The sequence below is a fragment of the Plectropomus leopardus genome, chromosome 15 (assembly GCF_008729295.1).
Source record: "Plectropomus leopardus isolate mb chromosome 15, YSFRI_Pleo_2.0, whole genome shotgun sequence".
NCBI lineage: Eukaryota > Metazoa > Chordata > Actinopteri > Perciformes > Serranidae > Plectropomus > Plectropomus leopardus.
The window spans coordinates 205,869-224,068 of record NC_056477.1 but is presented as its reverse complement, the minus strand read 5'-3'; the positions used below and the strand labels follow the sequence as shown (position 1 = coordinate 224,068).

Below are 18,200 nucleotides of genomic sequence, written 5' to 3'. Positions count from 1 at the left end.
CATCATATGTGGCATCTTACTCAACACCAGTACTTTTGTATGCAAACAGGATTTTAAAAAATCAACATGCATTTTAATAAATGTGTATTTTATAATGCTTTCTGAGATTTCTGGGAGTCTAAAAGTGGATTTTCTTTTGAAAAAGATGTTAATGCACTAAATTATGTGATTTATCTTCTGTGGACCTACAACGTTTTTGCACACTCCTATTTGCAAATGATCTTAATGATAAAAAAAAATAGTATATCATTTCAGAAGCAAATATACAGTGAAGAGAAAGTGAGAGGAGAGAGGATTACTCTAGTTTCCAACGCCCTCCATCGGCAGCGACATCTCTCTCTCTCTCGCTCTCTCGCGCTGACTCTCTCTCTCTCTCTCTTCTTTCTCTCTCTCCCCTGACTCTCTCTCTCTCTCTCTCTCGCTCTCTCTCTCGCTCTCTCTCTCTGACTCTCTCTCTCTCCCCCTCTCTCTCGCGCTGCTGCTGCCGCGCGCCCGTTCACTTTCCCTCACACCGCTTCCGAGGCTCTTGGAGGGAGGACGGACGGCTAAACGGCGCTGACGGTACCGGATTTTGATACTCGAAGGAAGGGAGGGATGCTACGGTGATTTCCCCTCTTTTTTCTCTCCCGACACCTTCTCACCGCTCCTCTTCATCACCTCAATCTCGGAACCTTATCAAGACAGCTGTCTGTCATCTTTTTTTATCCATCTTTCTGGGTTTTCTTTGCCTCTGCGCTCCAGCGGATAAAAAATAACATTAAAAACATTTTGGGTGTTTTTTTGTACCCCTTCTTCTCCACACAAACAGAATAATCAATCAGTGGATGTGTTGGACATCTGATACAAGAAGCAATACTTGTTGAGAGATTTTTTCGGCTGGCTTGTATGTATTGGGGGGATTTCCTTGGAGAGTCGGGCTGCGCACGGAGTCTCTCACTTCCAAGGTAAGGACCGCTCCAGTTAACGGACTGGGATTTGGCCGTTGTTACCTCAACACAGTCCCATTCATCTCTTTTCTCTCCTCCAGTCTGCTCCCCTCTCCCTCTCTCTTTCCTCTCACTATCCGCGCGTCTCTCTCTCTGCAGAGGCTTTTTAATGAGCGTAAAACAGGCGAGAGAGAGAGCGCGTAGGGAAATGTTTCGGTTCCCGGGATGCTGGGGAGATTCTGGTTCGCCTCTGGATTAATCCAAACAGACATCACATATAGAAAAAGGTCACCGTGGGAGGATGTCGGACGGCTTTAACGTTTGAGCAAATAAGGAGTCAGCCACGAGAAGCCCACGGAGCCGTTGCGCATTAGCGACGGTGAAATGTGAAGTGTATTTGTTGTGCTTGTGGCTGGAACAGTGCAGACTTTCTCCGGTCCTCGGGGCCACTGGATGACGGTTGGATTTGTGCGGTTTTTTTTTTTCTTTTTTGCAGCAGCAGCAGTAGTGTATGTCGGTGTGTGCTCGCTTAGTGTGTGTGTGTGTGTGTGTGTGTCTGTGAGCGTGCAGTTGTGTTTTCATATATATGTATGTGCGTGTGTGTGTGTGTGTGCGCGCGCGCGCGCGCGCGTCTGGCCACGTATAGAGGCTAATCTCGGCTCTCGGTGCCTCCAGGCTCCTCCGCGTAACGGCGACGCACAACTTTTCCTTGGATCACCGTCAACACCGCTCGACGCGTGTGTGTGTGTGTTTCACGGTCAAATTTACAGCGGAGAGAATTTTCTTCAGTGATTTAGTCGTTACTTTTTGGAGTGATATCTATATTGGGCCCATTGTAACGCGGCTAAAATCACCCTCCTTTTCCTGTCTTTCTCGGTGTTACGCAGCTCTCTGGTGGATTTATCTTTGTAGGGCTCATTATCGCTTTGAGGAATTAAGATCTTGAAATCTTGAGGTCTCCAAAGACTCCACGCGATTTAGTATTCAGTCCGTTTGAATACTTCAACCCGGAGCTGCGTCCCTGCCCTTTCGGCTTGCGCCAGCTCTGGTGAAACTGCATAAAAATTGCATTCGGATTGCTTGCCCCAAGGGTCATTCAGGGCTCCTTCTGCACTCAATTAGGGTCCGCGCGATTGGCCCATCGTCCCCCGTAGGGCCACATCAGATAATTTCTTTAATTGTTGCACATACATCCACTGAAATCAAGTGAAAACGTGCCGGTTTGGAGTGTGAATGCCGGCGCTGATGTGAATAATTATGGCTACGTGAAGTGCTGAGCCGCGTGTGAGTCGTTTTCAATGGAGAGTAAATGAGATATCGGTGTATAATTTGGGCAGCTGCAATTCCGCTGCGTTTTCAAGGGGAGGCAGAGAGAGAGAGAGAGAGAGAGAGAGAGAGAGAGAGAGAGAGAGAGAGAGAGAGAGAGAGAGAGAGAGAGAGAGAGAGAGAGAGAGAGAGGCGTTGATTGTGGGGCTCTACTGTCTTTGGTATTCATGGCACAGCTCAAGATTGCTGCTCTCAAGCAGGCAATAATCTCTCTCCCTCTCACTCTCCACCTCTCTCTCTCCCTCTGTCTCCCACACTGTTGCGCCATGAAATGCCTCCCCTCTCTCGCCCCACCTCTACCTCTCTCCTCATTTTTTCATCCCTCCTTCTTTCTCCCACTCTTCTCCCATCTCTCCTCACCTCGCTCTCTTATAGTCTCTCTCTCTCTCTCTCTCTCTCTCTCTCTCTCTCTCTCTCTCTCTCTTCAGTCTTGTGGGAGCCATTGAGAAAATCATTTGCTGTTGTTGTATTTTATTCGACAGGGGGTTCTTACCAGCCAGGCTTGGGCTAGGGCTGTTTCTTGCAGTGCCTTAAAAAAAAAATCTGCAGTCGACAATAGAGCGAGATCTGCACACACTGTAAAATATGACAAGACAAACTTATTTCAAGAAAACGTCAGAACAAAATGGCCTGGAAAAAAAAAAAAAATATATATATATATATATATATATATATATATATAACCTGTGTTATGCTAACTTAATATCTAAATTCAAGTGTACTTAAATGTGGTTGTATTTTTTACTTAATTTTGTAAAGTTGTTGCAACTTGAAATAACTCAAATTAACTTAAGCCGACCAAGTTAGTCTGACTTAAAAGTTTTATGCATTTTCTGTCATGATACACTGCTGTAAAATCAGACAAGCTGATCTTGCTGAAAGCTGAAAAAATAAGTATTACTATTTGATTTACTCAAAACTTAGCTGCATTTACTTAATTTTGTAAAGTTGTTGCAACTTAAAAAAGACACGTGAAATCTTGATCTTGTTCTTTATGAGTGTTAGCAACTTTAGTAAACCAAGTTACTCTGATTTAACCATTTGAAATCCAGAGCGACATCACTTTTGTGCTAGTATTTAAACCTTTGGACCCTTAGCGAAATGATGAAGTTTCTTTCAAAAACATGGGGAAAAAAGGCAATGAGCAACTTGTCATTTCCTTTTTTAACTAATATTTCAGGTAATATCCTTGTTGACTTATCTGTAGCTGTTGGGTTTTTTTTATGGGGAAGGGTAGCAAATCCTTCACCCAACCCTCCTCTTTTCTCATCCGGGCTTGGGACCGGCAATGGCAGAGTTAAATTTTCTTGTATTTTTACTTTTTTTTGGCTAATGTTTGGTGGTTTCTTCTTTCATTGCTCATTGCCTTCCTCACATTTTTGAAAGAAATCAAGCCATTTTTTCAGGTTTCAAAGTTGATCATGGCAAATATTTTGCCTATAATGACATTCATAGTTCTGTTTCTTTGAACATGTTTGAGGATATGACTAATCGGTTTGCAAGCGGCAGAAAACAGATATAGAGCTCAGTAAACTTGATTTACTGAAGTTGCTAAAACTTGAAAAGTTTGATTGAATTAAACTTTTTTAAGTTGCAACTTTACAAAAGTATTTAAATATAACATAATTTTAATTAAACTTAACAATTAAGGTACAGCTAATAGTCATGTTTGCTTACATTGGTTTCCTAGAATTTTTTTTAGGTAAAATCAACTTTTGAGGTTTTACAGTGCAGAGAGAGCCCCTTCAGAGGTCCAGTTTGTTCAGTAGAAAAAAGGTTTGTAAGTACTTGTGTTACATTCTCAGGCAAAAAGCTTTTTTTTGACTCCTCTGTAGTTTCCAGAGTTGCAACAGTGTTGTGGTTTTCCTTCTCATTTCCTTGTGATGTGGTTACTTTTCAGACATGGCAGTTAATTTTCACCCCCTGCATTTTGTTAATTAGCTGGTCGACACTGTGGAGAAGAAACACAAAAATCTCTGCGTTCTTTCATGTCTTTTTTGGTTAGTTGACTTTGTGGTTCAGTGGCCATTTAAAAGACAGTAGTCCCTAATTTTTCTAGTGTTGCTTCTTGTATTCGCTCTACGACTGGGCTTAACATCAGAGCCTTCTCACTGTGGCTCCACTAAAGAGCTTCTGTAAAAGAAAAAAAAAGCCCAATTTGTGCTTTAGGATGTTTGCTTATTTTGCTACTTAATTCTTCTAGCGACAGTGTTTCAATCACACAGTAATTCAGTTTGGATGGAGGAGAGAGGAGAGGAACGAGGCGAGAGAGAGGAGCCGGAGAGGATACGAGGAGAGGAACAGGCGATCGGAGGAACAGAGCTGACACCAAAAAAAAAAAAAGATTATGACTCCTATCAGAGTGTGAGGACGAGGCAGGGGAGAGGAAGAGGGCAGTGTGGCTTCTATCAGCACTATTCGGTCTCACTCTTTGCTGTCTGAGCTGAAAGGAGACCCGCACTCCTCGTCTTCACTTCTCAGCAGCATCCACAGCTCTCACCTTGCAGTTCCCACAAACGTGTGGTTTTGTGTCTGGGAAAGTGACTGTATACTTTAAAAGCGGGACAGAATCCCCGCACCAGTGCATCTTTGTGCTATTTAGGGTGAGCCGTATCACTGAAACATGGCTTGGATGACAGATGAAAGCGGGTTGGGTTGAGGTATCACAGATTTCACTGATGTTCAGCCAAGAAAGCGCACAGAAGACGTGACACAGAAATGTCGTCAGATTTGTTGCATTCGTCTAAGCGGTTCCAGAAGCTGGCGTTGGAAATGTTTAGCTTCATTGCTGTGGTACTTATAGTTTGTAGAGTTATAATTAAACCTATGAAGGTGTTTGCTCCCTCAGCAATATGCGAAAAGACACAACTGGGCCAGTGCATGATGCTGTACTCAAGTGAAGCTGCACACTGTGATTACATTGCAAGTACACAGTAAGTGCACGATATTAAAAACAAGACAATTTTTTACCTCGCTGGGCATTTCTCTGTTTGACCTTTTTGCAAAGAGAGTTTTAAATCTCTGAAACAAACAAATAGGCTTAATTTCTTTCAAAAACATAGGAAGAGGGTGATCACCAACTCTGAGAAAAAAAATGCCTAAAAAATTAGCAACAAATGAGTAAAAAGTTACAAAAAAAATACCTGTAAACCTAAAAAAAGACTTAAAAAGTCCTGAAAATGAACCTATTTTAATATTTTATTAGAATTTATATTCTGCAACTTACTTTATATTTCAGGACATTTTTCCCTTTTTTGGATATATTTTTTTAATAATCATTCCCCCTTTTTTGAACTAATTTTAGGTACTTTTCTCGTCGTTTTTTACTAATTTCTTTATTCATAATATATAATTCTCTTCATTATTTATTCAAAATGATGGTTTGTTTTTCTATAGTTTTCTGGACATTTTTCCCTCAGTTTTACATCACATCTAATAATCCCATCCAGCTCATTTTCAGATTTTTAGTTCATTTCCTTATTACTTTTTTTTTTTTTTTTTTTTTTTTTTGGCAATTTGCTGGACATTCCTCATAAGTTGCTCATTTTGTTTATTCCTGTGTTTCTGAAAGAAATCAAACCAATATTCTCTGGTTTCAGTGGTTTAAATGCAAGTGAACAGCCTGAGTGCACAAGACAAGTGATGTCGGTCCAGGTGTTAAAGGGTTAATTTTCTGTACATTGACCGACTCTGCAGATGAAACATTTGCAAATTAGCTACATTTTCCACATTCCTTTAAACATACATGACTGAATTTTGGAGAGGAAAAAGAGAAGAAAAAAAGCTTCACCAACTGGAAAGAGTTTAAAGGCATCTGACTGCAAACACTACTGACGTCGCTCACCAGGGAGGCAGCGAGATAGAGGGATTAATTTATTACACTGTAATCGTTGTATTTATATTTAATTAGGTGCCAGCTGCTCCATTTCTCATGAATCACGGCATTGTAAACTTGTTCTTTGAAACTATGAAAGAGAAAAAAAAGAGGCTGGATGGATGGAGAGAGGGAGGGAGATGTTGAAGATGAGGAGGCAGAATTCAAAAAGGAAGAAAGAGGAGGAAAGATGGGGATGAATGAGAGCGGACCTTTTCTAGGTGACGACAGAGGGAGCTGTTGGGCTTTGCTGCTGCAGCGACTCCTCTGCTTTCTTTTTTTCATCTTTCTTTCTAATTCTTTCCAAATCTCTCTCTTTCTCTGTTTTTCCAACTCTCTCTCTCTCTCTCTCTCTCTGCTCCAAGAGAGTCAGTCAGAGAGATGGAGAGGTAGTTAGGCTCCCCGGGGATGCAGGATTCAATCTGCGCACACACACACACACACACACACACACACACACAAACACACACACACACACACAAAAGCGGGGTCTGTCTGGATAAGCATGTCCAGCGTGACTGGCTTCTGTTACCTTCAGATTCACATTACCTCCCAGAGAGAGAGAGAGAGAGAGAGAGAGAGAGACAGAGGAGGAGGAGGAGCGGTGGAGAGGAGGAGAGGAGGAGACGCTGAGGGACTCTGTTTTGTTTTGCTTTCCCCCGGCTGCTCCTCAGGTCCGCGGGTTCGATAGAGAGCAGAGTCAGAAAACAGACGTCTGGTTAAACCCTCACTTTCTCTTAGCTCCGTCCTCAATCTGTCCATCCACGATCGTGGGAGGTCCGGTAGACGATATTCTGATTTGTGATTTCCCCGTGACGGTGTGACGGGATTATAACTTTGACCAGATTAAATGACGGAGTCTGTAATTAGTGTTTTCCACCTTTAACCTCTGTACTTGCTCTCAAGAGGAAAAAGAAGACAGTGGCTGATTTGTTTGTGTTTAACGAGGGGTTCGGTTCAGAGGGTGGGCGCGGGGTTTCCTGGTGCACAGGTGGTTCACTGTTGTTGACACAGTTTCCCGGCAGCATAATGTCCTGGGTTTAGTTTCCTGTCGGCCTTTAAGCGTGGAGTTTGTATGTTTCTTTTTCTCGTGCTCATGTGGTTTCACTCAGACCGCCAGCGCTCTGCAGTCAAGAGGTCCAAGTACACGAGCTAGAGGAGCTAAATTACCCACATGCTCAAATAAGGTTTTTATAAATAGATGCAGACAGCCAATTACTGCTTTTTTCTCCTTTAACAGGTGTCTTGTAGCTCAAATTTTTAATGGACATTTTAAGACATTTATTAGCCTTCTAATGTTGTAAAAACTGTATATCCTTAAGCTATTCAACAGCTCAAAACAGCATTCATTTCATCTTTTTATCCAAGCTTGAGTTAAAGGGACAGTTCACCCAGTTCAAAACACATATTTCTCCTGCTTCCTGTAGTTCTATTTGTTAATGTAGATAGTTTTGGTGTCAATAGTCGAGTGTTGGAGATATCGGCCAAAGAGATGCCTGCCTTCTCTCCAGTATAATGGAACTAGATGGCACTTAATTTGTGGAGCTCAAAGCACCAAAAATAGATTTAAAAAACTCAACAGTAATGTCTTTTTCCAGAAATTATGACTTTGTTACTCAAGATAATCCACAAATTTTGTTGTGAGCAGTTTCATGTAGACACTAGTGGTATCACAGTGTACCAGGGTACACAGAAAGGCTCCAGCATCAGTGAAACGTTTAAAACTGATCTGCTTTTTCTCTCATTTTGAGAACGTAGCACGCAAAAGCTGCAGCAGAACCGTGTTCAATGTTGGAGCTCCTGGAGAACATCTGAACGTTGCTCTTCAGCTCGTGTGACCTTTTCTCCCGAACGTGAGCGAGCGGAGCGCCGCATGCAGAACGAGGCTGCGAGGACTCGCCGCCAGATGATGAGGCTGTGGAGTCATTGCGATAACCAGGATCAATGTTAATTCAGGATTAACGAGTGATTTAATCGATCCTGCTATTGATGATCAGAATACAGCGTTGACTGGGATATTGATCCGACCAGAATGAGAATTGATTACTCCAGATAGAGAGCGATATCGATCACCTCGTGTTTGTGTGTGCACCTATCTCTGCTCCACAAATACAGGCCTGCATGTGGAGGCAAATGTGAATTTGCAGGTGCATGGTGTGGATTTTTGCATTTATGCGTGTGTGAGAGAGAAAGAGAGCACATATCTGTGTAATCCAGTGTAATTTGTTTTCTGTGACAGTCGTTAGGTGCAGTCAGGTGGTTTGTGGTCTCATGACGCCAGTCACGTGATAAAAGAAAAGCAAGGTTGTTTTTTTTTTACTTCAAATTTTAACCGCATTTTTTTTTTTATTCGTTTTGCTTTGGTCAACAGAATTCAGCAGGGAGAGACAGTGAGGCACACAGAAGGAGAGAGAAAAAGAGGGAATACGTGATGAAGGTCAACAACAAAGTTCATCTCACATAAAATTTCAGGAGCTTTTATTTTTTCCCCGTTTGGTGCAACATTGCTCCAGAATTGGGGTCAGTGATTTTTGGGAGGGTTTTGTTTTAATGCCTATTAATAATTCACAGCTGAAAGGCTTCTGGTTTGACAGATTTTCTATGAAGAGCGGTCGAGTCAGTGAGAAAGAAAGGGAGGAAGGAAAGAGTGGCTAGTTTCAGCGTGCGGCTCAAGGAGAGATTTAATGAGTCGTTTGCTTCTCATTATTCAGGATAATAATTAACAGTGTGTGTGTGTGTGTGTGTGTGTGTGTGTGTTCATGTTTCTTCTTTGGAGCCACCAGTGAAGCCATCATTCATAGTTGTCTCAGCCTCCTCCCCATTTTCAGAAACCATACATTCAGTTCATCATTGATAAATCTGATATTTTTTACATTAAAAAATAGTAAAAATATGTCCATCAAAACCTCTGAGAACCAAAAGTGATGTCCGCAAATTGCTATTTGAATTCGTTTTTGATTTGCAAACTTTTTTCTCTATTTACCGTCAATAAACTCAACTCTTCCGTCTAGTTCTTTCTCTCTCTTATCCCTTTTCCACCAAGAAATGTATTTCTGGTTCTTAAACTGGTCCCACTGAAGGTTATTGGAAACTCGGCACTATCTGTGGATCAGAACCGCTGTAGTGAAGGATGTGCCATCAGTGAAGGGCGTTGCATAATGCACAACCGAAATAAAACTGTATGCAGGATGTTCAATCACATTGATTCCCTTTGAACTTTTCTTCAGTTACTACAGATGTTTGTTTTTCGAACAACTATTAATGAGATGACTTCGCCTGTTCTGATGATTTCTTACATAAAATCTTATTTCTGTTTTTGTTTTTGGTTCCAGCTGATGACAATCTTTTTGGTTTTGTAACTTTTTGGGGTTGAAATGATCTGAACTGTTCAAAAATAGGTGCAGGAGTTGGAATGCAACCAGTTCCATGCTGCTGGAAAACAATCTGTCACCTTCATCCTTCTATCTCTCCCTTTATCTTTTCTCTCCGCTAAGCGTGCCAGTTGCTAAACGTGCCATACAAACACACACACACACACAACTAAGTGTGTGTACTGCAGACGGTGTGTTGTTGATTACCATAATTAACATGGTTATGTTAATTGTAGTGAGTAAATTTTGCTGATGGAACATATTTGTAAAGGTGAAGTCTATGGACAGACAGCTATAGCCTCAAGTTACAGTGTGTGTGTGTGTGTGTGTGTGTGTGTGTGTGTGTGTGTGTGTGTGTGTGTGTGTCTTTAAACAATGTCTATTCAGTCATGCATTCACACTGCATGACTGTGTGTGTTCTGACCGGGTTAGCAGCTGGCATATTGGCTCCAAACAGGTGTGTATCATCTTAAAGCTTAACTTATTTTGCAGCGTGCACTAGGTTTTGGCGGCACCACAGTAACACGACGGTACACCAGGGTACTGTTATGTTTTTCAATCCTATCAGGTGCTCCTCTTTCGATTTAACTCATTGTATGTAGTGCACAGCACACACCACCAGTGCTCAGTCTCTGTTACAGAAGTTACAGGAATGTAAACAGCCGGTGGCCAGCAGACATGGGGAATAACGGCATGTACATCTAACTTTGTGAATTAAGTACATATTTGGACCAAAACAGAGCTTGTGATTGTTGGAAAAGTGGACTCACTAACTAGATTACTATCAAGAGTAGAGATGAAAAAAAGTAATCAATGATCGATCATTAAGAACTTAATCAAAAGTGAAATTTAATAGATTGGTACGCTACGAAATTCTGTCAAAATAAATGCAATATGTTGCCATGACTGAGGAAAAGTGCTTATAATTTCCAAGCTTAAGCAAGAGTAACAAAGACGATTCGGGTGAGTTTGATTTTGTTTCTGTAGTTTGAGCCTCTTCAGCAGCGAGAGAAAGTTTGATACAAAAAGGTGTATAGATGTATTTCTCTGTTTTATAAGGAAATAGATGTGAGAATATTACTATTATTATATCACATTTTATGGATTCCTGTTGTGTATTTATTAGCCTTTGCGTGCAAAGTGATGTTGAAACCAGAAGTTGGACAACCTGTCATAAGGTCAAAACACACAAGCACGCACGCACGCACGCACGCACACACACACACACACATACACACACACACACACACATAGCCTCGGTGGTCAGCCAAAAAGAGCACATGCTGCATAGAGCTTATCTGATTATGAGCAGGGTTAGATAGAGGACTCTGCATCGTCGCGGTGGATAAAGAGACAAACACACTGATAAATAGTTTAAATTTAAAAAATGGCGTCCGGCTGGCTCCAGCCTAAAAAAAAAACATGCAACTGTGACCTCCGTCTGGCCATGAACATTTGTCACGCGTCCCTCCCTGCGTGTTTTCCTTTTTGTTTCAGCATGGTGTAGACTAACAAGAAAGTGAGAAATTAAAGTGAACGTCGCAGAGCGCAGAGGACAGGAATAGCTGCATAATGAACATCCCGAACACACAGCTCGAGGGCAGACAAATTGTTATGATGTGTGGTGTCCAATGTCGTGGTGAGAGGAGGGGGCTCTGGCGCCTAGTTGTAAAAACTTTCTCTCTGGAAATGAATGGCCTAATCTCCATGTTTACCCTCTCTGCTTTTTTTGTCTCACTGCATTATTTATGTAGCATCTTTAGCTTCCCATTGTGAGAGAGGTGTCCTCGAATATTTCCTACAATGTTTGCTACAAAGAAAAACCCTCTGTGTTTCCCGAGGTGCCTTTATCAAAGAGGCAGAAAAGTTACAGCAGCTATACATACAGGCCAGGGGCCAAATCTGGCCCCTAATAGGGTGACAGGTGGCCCCAGAACTATTTTCTAATAGTAAATAAAAATAAAGTGATTCATACTGGGAATTGTTTTTGTACTTTTAGTATCCATAAGGTGCCAGAGTGCATAAAACGGCATCAAAATAAAGCTTGTTTATCAAAAGAAGTGCCAGTCGAGGATCGCCCACACCCCCGACAGAAAATTCTAAGAAATGTTCTGAAGTCTGAGAAATCCTATAATCATTCATCCTAATGCCCTACAAATGTCCTAAAATTCCAAAAACATCCTAAAATCTGCAATCCCAGCAATGTACTTAAATCTTAAAGACACCCTAAAAAAAAAAGAAATGACCCGAAATCCAAGAAACATCCTAAAATCCTACAAACATCCTAAAATCCTACAAACATCCAAAAATTCTTGAAATGCCCTTCAATCTCTGAAATGTCCAAAAATGGCCTCAATTCCCAGAAACGTCCTAAAATCCTAGAAACATGTATCGGGCAGCTGTGACTCCCTGACCTCTTGTCATTTTGCAAAAGTTTCCCCAAAAACAAAGTAAGCCGAGTGCTGTAGCACCTTCAAAGGAAGCAGACGAGTTACAGCAAAAACATTTGGTCTGATTTACTGGCGAAATCATTTTATTAGTTGTATATTCTGAAGAATGTCGCAAAAATAGAGTCACGGCGACCAATTTTTTAAGCTCGAGAACAGTTTGTTTGTCCTGCCAGCTGGTGTTTGGAGCTTGTCGGACTGAGAGAAACAGATCACTCCTTCGCTTGCGTTGTGGTCAGACTAGATTTGTAACCATGATTCACCTGTGCTGAGAGCAAATAAAAGTCACGAGACACGGACGATCACGTCTTGTTTCTGGACAGCTATGAGACCAAACGGCGAGGAGGAGAATGTTTTTAGAAACACAGACTATCTCTCTGTGTGTATCACTTGGATGGATATGAGAAGCGGCGTCTTAGTCACACATATTCTAATGTTTCGGAGTGCGTATGTGCATCTCCAGCATTAACCGCTCAGCATGCTGGCAAGGCCTGCTCTTGATGTCAAAGTAACGCTTTGATCACACTGGGACTTATCGAGCAGTTCTCATCCTTTCCCGTCTCGTCCTCTCCCTCCTTCCTTCTCTCCTCTCCCCTCTCTCCCCCTATCCTCTCCTCTTATCTCCCCTCCACCCGTCCTCTTCAGTATGCCTCACTCATCTTCATCTCCCCCCCTCCTCTTGTCTGTTTTTATCCCCAGCCCCGTCGCTACAAAAAAATGTTGCCGTTGTATGTTTCTGCAAACCATAAATATGCTACATTTCATCTTTCATGTGTATTATATCAATGCTTCTAAACTGACAGTATATGGAGGTGATGGAGGTGATGGTGACGCCTGCCAAACTGCAGCTTATTGTTTGAAACCAACAAACAACACAGGTTGCGTCTTAACGAGTCACCGCTGCTTTTCCAGCAGCATTTTAGCCACCAAACATGGGCAATGTGTCATTTTCACCACTTAGTTTCCTGCCAGGAAACTGCCATTAAAAGAGTCTGTTTTTTGCAGTTCTTTAGCCACACACACAGCTAAAACATTTAGAGACGAGACGAGACAAGACGAGACGAGACAAGACTGTATAAGTCCCAGAATGGGGAAATTTGCAGCAGCTTTTCTTAAAATAATTTTTTGGGCTTTTTCGGCTTTATCGGAAAGGACAACATCAGTAAGTTGGTTTCCATTACAGATTTGTGCAAAACTTAAGCAATATTTTCAAAATGTGGATAAAACACAATTGCGAGATGACCGTGTTTACACTGAGTGATGATCATGGCGATGGATGTTCAAAACATTAGCAGCTTTATTTCTATTGCAGCCACTGCTCTAGCCGCCATTATTTCCAATCCAAGGTCATGTAGGCGTGTTATGGAGCCATGATGAAAAGGCAAGCACCTTATATAGGAGGGTTTTCTGGGAGCTGATTTTACTTTAAAAAAAAAAGATAGGGAGACATCTCTAAAATCAAACTCTATTTATAATGAGCATAATTATATATTTAATTGTTTGTGGATTATTATAATTATAATTTTTAGGCATTTTTTAGGTCACCTCCTTTTCTTTTCTTGGCTGCTAATTTTCAGGAAATTTTCTTGTACTTTTTAGTATTTTTTGCCAATTTTTGGGTTATTTCTTGGTAAGTTACTCATTGCCTTCTTTTCATGTTTTTTCAAAGAAATCAAGCCTATTTACTCAGGTTTCAAAGGGTTACATAATAAATGTACGTGTCTTTGTTAAAAAAAAGCTGCTTTTCAGTATTATTACTTAGCATAATGTTTGCTAAATTAAACACCTGATAGACACCAAAATTCATCTATTTTTCCATCACATAATAAGTCTGTTTACTAACGCGGAGCTCCCAAACAAACTGATTGAGCCGTGCAGATATGAAGGTGTGCTCTGAAAGATAATGTCTGCTCCGTCTTCTGTGTACTTTCACACACACTCTGCGGACGCACAAGAGGCCTTGAGATTATATAACCGCTGTTGTCGTTCTCTGCTAAACACACAAACAAGAGTGCACACTATATGATGTGATGCCATAGTGGCGGATGATGACTCATGCACATACATCGAAGACGGAGAGAAATCGAGATAACTGTGCACTCTGACACACACACACACAAACACACAAAAGCATGTTTTCTTTTCTACAAGCATTACTGCAAGGTTGACCTCTTTACCATAATAACGTCTCTCCGTCCGCTGTCTCTTTCTGTGTATATATGTGTTTCTTATTTTCACGCTGTCCCCCCTCACTCCCACGCTCCCTTCAGCGTCTGTCCTCCTCTTTCTGTCCCTCTAATATGTCTCTGTCTTTCTCTGCCTCACTGACCGTGACACTTATAATACTGTAATATGATTGAATGTGACTGCTGCTTCTTCATTGAACAGTATTAATTTCAGTTGGGCTTTCTCCATGCGGACGGCTTGCCTCTTTGCCGGCTCTGTGCTTTAATCCTCAACCATGACTCACAGACTTATAGAGCATATAAAGCAAACTCCCCCTCTCTTTTCGCAACTTTTTTTTCGTTGGTATATCTCTCCTCTATCTTTTCTGCGTCTCTTCTTCTAAATCGTCTCAATTTCTCATGCGCTGTCCGTCTTTATCTCCGGCTCCCACCGTCTCTTTAGGTTTCAGTTGCAGCTGTGACAGCAGTGACCTTTTCAGTGAAAGGAGATGCAGTGAATGGCAGCGATAGCGTCCTTCAGTACTGCCTAATTGTTATTTCCTAATAGGAGCCTCCAGCTATAAATATGAAGAATACATAGAAGATCTTGACACCTTCTCCACACAGCTTTTAATCCAAATAAGAAACAAAATCAATGAAAGAAATTCAAAAGGGAGGATTCAGAAAATGGGCATGATTGTGCCCTTTAAACCTCCATGAGGATGTGAGTGAAAGGTGAAAGCCGTGGTGTCAGTCAGTCTTTCAATTTCAGCAGGTGTTGATATGAGTGAACAGGATGTGGCCGCCATACTGCTTCCTGCACAGTGGAAACTGAAGCCAAAAAATACAAAATAAAAATGGAGATCAAACTGCAAAGCTAAGCAGCAGAAACATGTTTTAGCTTCCTGTTTAACTGTAACATCCAGTCACTCGCCATTGTGTTGAACAGTTTGCATTATGTCACCGACCTGCAGGAGTGTTTGTTGTTCCTGAGCATTCTGGTAGTTGAAGGTTTTCTACTTATTGATACCGCAGCCTGGTCATGTAGTACGATTTCAAAACTACCATCGTCTTTCTGCTGCAGAGATGGTCGAGTTTTATGTGAGGACTCTGTTTATATCAGTGAAATACTTCTTTAATGGACTTTAACATGGCTGAGGCTGCTGCTGCAATTAATTTGAAGCATATAAAGATGGTGGAGTTCGGGTTATTTTTAAATTTCGTGAACTTGCTTTGAGCCATTTTCATTCATCATATATGTTTTCAGTGTTTTATGTGGAGTGACATCAAATTTGTCGCCACCACATTTATTTTCATTGTGACGTTATGAAAGCAAGCGCCATCAACACTGTTTATACTCTGCTGGCAAGGTCGAGCAAACAAGGTCGCACTCAATGCGTGTGTGTGTGTGTGTGTGTGCATGTCACTCCAATGTGCCCGTGCATGTGTTGTCACACACTGGTGCTAAAGCTGACCATGCAAGGTCACCGCGTTGTGTTTGTTTGCCCGTGCACCTGAGCATGAGCATCACCGGAGCAGCAAATAAAAGTCGTTTCAGGCAGTCTGTCCACGTGTCTCTGTGTCACGTAAAGGTGAGATGTGCACGTTCACCCTCGGCTCTGTGTGTGAGTTCAGGCGTGCATCTTGCCTTCTGATTTTATCTTTATGAGAACCAGGTGTCTCCACAACCAGATAAAGACCTAAAATTTCCTCCAAAGAGCTGTCGAGGTTTTAGTGGTTTTTAGGTTGGATGAAGCATTTTGTTGAGTTTAGATTTGCTGCTAAAGAATACAGTGAGGATCAAGAGTTTTTAAAGTGGATCTAGTTCAGGAAAGTCCTTACAAGTATACTGTAATAGTCATAAAAGGGTGTGTGTGTGTGTGTGTGTGTGTGTGTGTGTGTGTGTGTGTGTGTGTGTGCGTGCATGCACGTGCACGTGCACGTGGGCATGCACACAGAGATAAATACATCACCGCTTGTCTAGACAGTTGTTTTGACCTTTTTTATATGAGAAAACGTTCCTGATGTTTTATTCACCGAGCATGCTAATATTTTATTCAACAAGGCAATGCGTCGATCTTTAAGAGCAGATTAGAGCAATAAGAGCTGCGTGTCATCAGGTTTCACTCTCCAGATGAAAAGAAATATATCAAAGAATATATCTCGCTGTGACATTTGGAGGCGAGAAAACTCCGTCTCATTTGCGAGGGTTTCCACTTTGTGTTTATCCTTCAGACGCAGTGTGTTGGTCTGTTGCACTGAGTGTGGAGGAACATTTTAACACACTGATACTGAGAACTTGGTTCTGAAATAATAACTCTAGACTGTGGCCTTAGTTTCAGTATCATTTTTTCACTCTTGCAAGTTTTCACAACAAGGTTTTGGGATCCTCAAGGACACAAGGCAGCTCCTAATATCGTGAGGAATAAAACATTTTCAAGCTTTTTCTTACCAAAAAAAAGGGTTATTTTGATTAATTAACCCCTTGAAACCTGAACAAACTTATTTTGCCCAAGAAGATACAAACAAAATTACCCCTAAAAATATCATGAAAATAGTAGAAGTTACACTTTCCTGAAAATTAGCACAAAAAAAGTAAAAACATTAAAAAATTAATGACCTGGGAAAAAACAGCTAAAATAAATAATTAGACTCTTAAATAGATAAAATAATAATTTAATCAGCCTGGGAGAATTTAAAAACAGGATTAAGTTTTTAGTTTGTTGCCTGTTACTTGTGCACTAATGTTTATGCTGTTTGTTTCAACTTTTGCTGTTTAGTTTTTAGTCTACTTGTTCTTTTCATGTGAAACTCTGTGCCGCTGTCTTGGCTAGGACTCCCTTGGAAAAGAGATTCCGAATCTATATTCTATTCTGTATGTTTAATATGCTGCTGGTTACTTAAATTTCCCTCGGGATCAATAAAGTACCTATCTATCTATCTATCTATCTAATTTCAATGGCACTACTAAAGAAATAATTTTAAAAATACATACATAAAATAACTAGTTTTCTGGACTTTTTTTCTCCTTTTTTTGTGTTAAGTTCTCTTAATTAATTCATGGCATCGCAATAAGCAGAAATAACAGCACCGTTTTTACTGCAGAGTTCAAAGTAATGAGTCGCATAAGAAAAAAAGAAAAGGTCAACTTATTTTGGATTGAAGCGTAGATGATTGAGTTCTGATGATGTGAGCAGGGGGTGGAGGTGAGAGGGAGGAATTGATCAGCAATGTTGCGGACCATTACACCCGCCACGCATGTGTAATGACCCTGATTACGGCTCTGAATCGTCCTCTCTCGCCCCTCACCCACAAACACTCCACTCAATGACAAACTGGAGGACATAAAGGGTCATTGTGCCAAAACATCCTCCCCTGCAAAACGATACCCTGCGCTCACTCCCTCCCCGACCAATGCACGGACGCTCTGGATACTTGATAATAACCCCCCTCCTCCTGCACCACACAGAGCCCCTCCCGTCTTTCTCCAGGTTGACACAGAGAGCCCTTTGTCGTCCCGAGCTGCGATCGCGTACCTCAATGAGCCTGTTCGGTTCTCAAACTAACCAAAGTCCCCCATCAGAAACTCATATCACAACAAAAGTCCCCCAAACTCACACGTTTGTCTACGATCAACCATCTGATCAAAACAGTTCGCCTCCTTTTTCTTATTTTCAGATTTATCTGGGCTCAAAGTTTACCAAGTGAAAGATATGTTTTAACTCTTTGAAACCTGGATCAGTTTCCTTGTGCTGCATTCAGACGCCTTTCACATGCATCCAACACATTTTGGTCGGTGGAACTTTTCCGACACAAAAACCATTAAGAGGTGTTGTTCCATGCTAACACTTAAAAAGTACACAGTGCAGCATCAAGCACTGCAGCAAATGATCTTCCTAACTGATTAATTTCTTTATTATAAATATATAATACAACAAAAAAGTAGTTAAAAACATATCAACAAAAGAGAAGAAAAAAAGCACGTAATGAGTTCCATCTTTCCATCTGCAAATTACACTTAACTTTAATCAAAAACTATAAATTTAAGACTTGTCACATAAATGTACACATATATCGTGTTTACTTCACTT

At 41.2% G+C, this 18,200-nt stretch overlaps 1 protein-coding gene across 1 annotated transcript in view; it reads left to right on the top strand.

The window, feature by feature from the left end:
• The first annotated feature begins 527 nt into the window (after window positions 1-527).
• Window positions 528-18,200, top strand: part of LOC121954393 (cadherin-11-like) — a 117,011-nt gene continuing 99,338 nt past the window's right edge. Inside the window, 1 exon segment of the mRNA XM_042501868.1 lies at window positions 528-944. The gene's annotated coding sequence lies outside the window, so the exon portion shown is untranslated.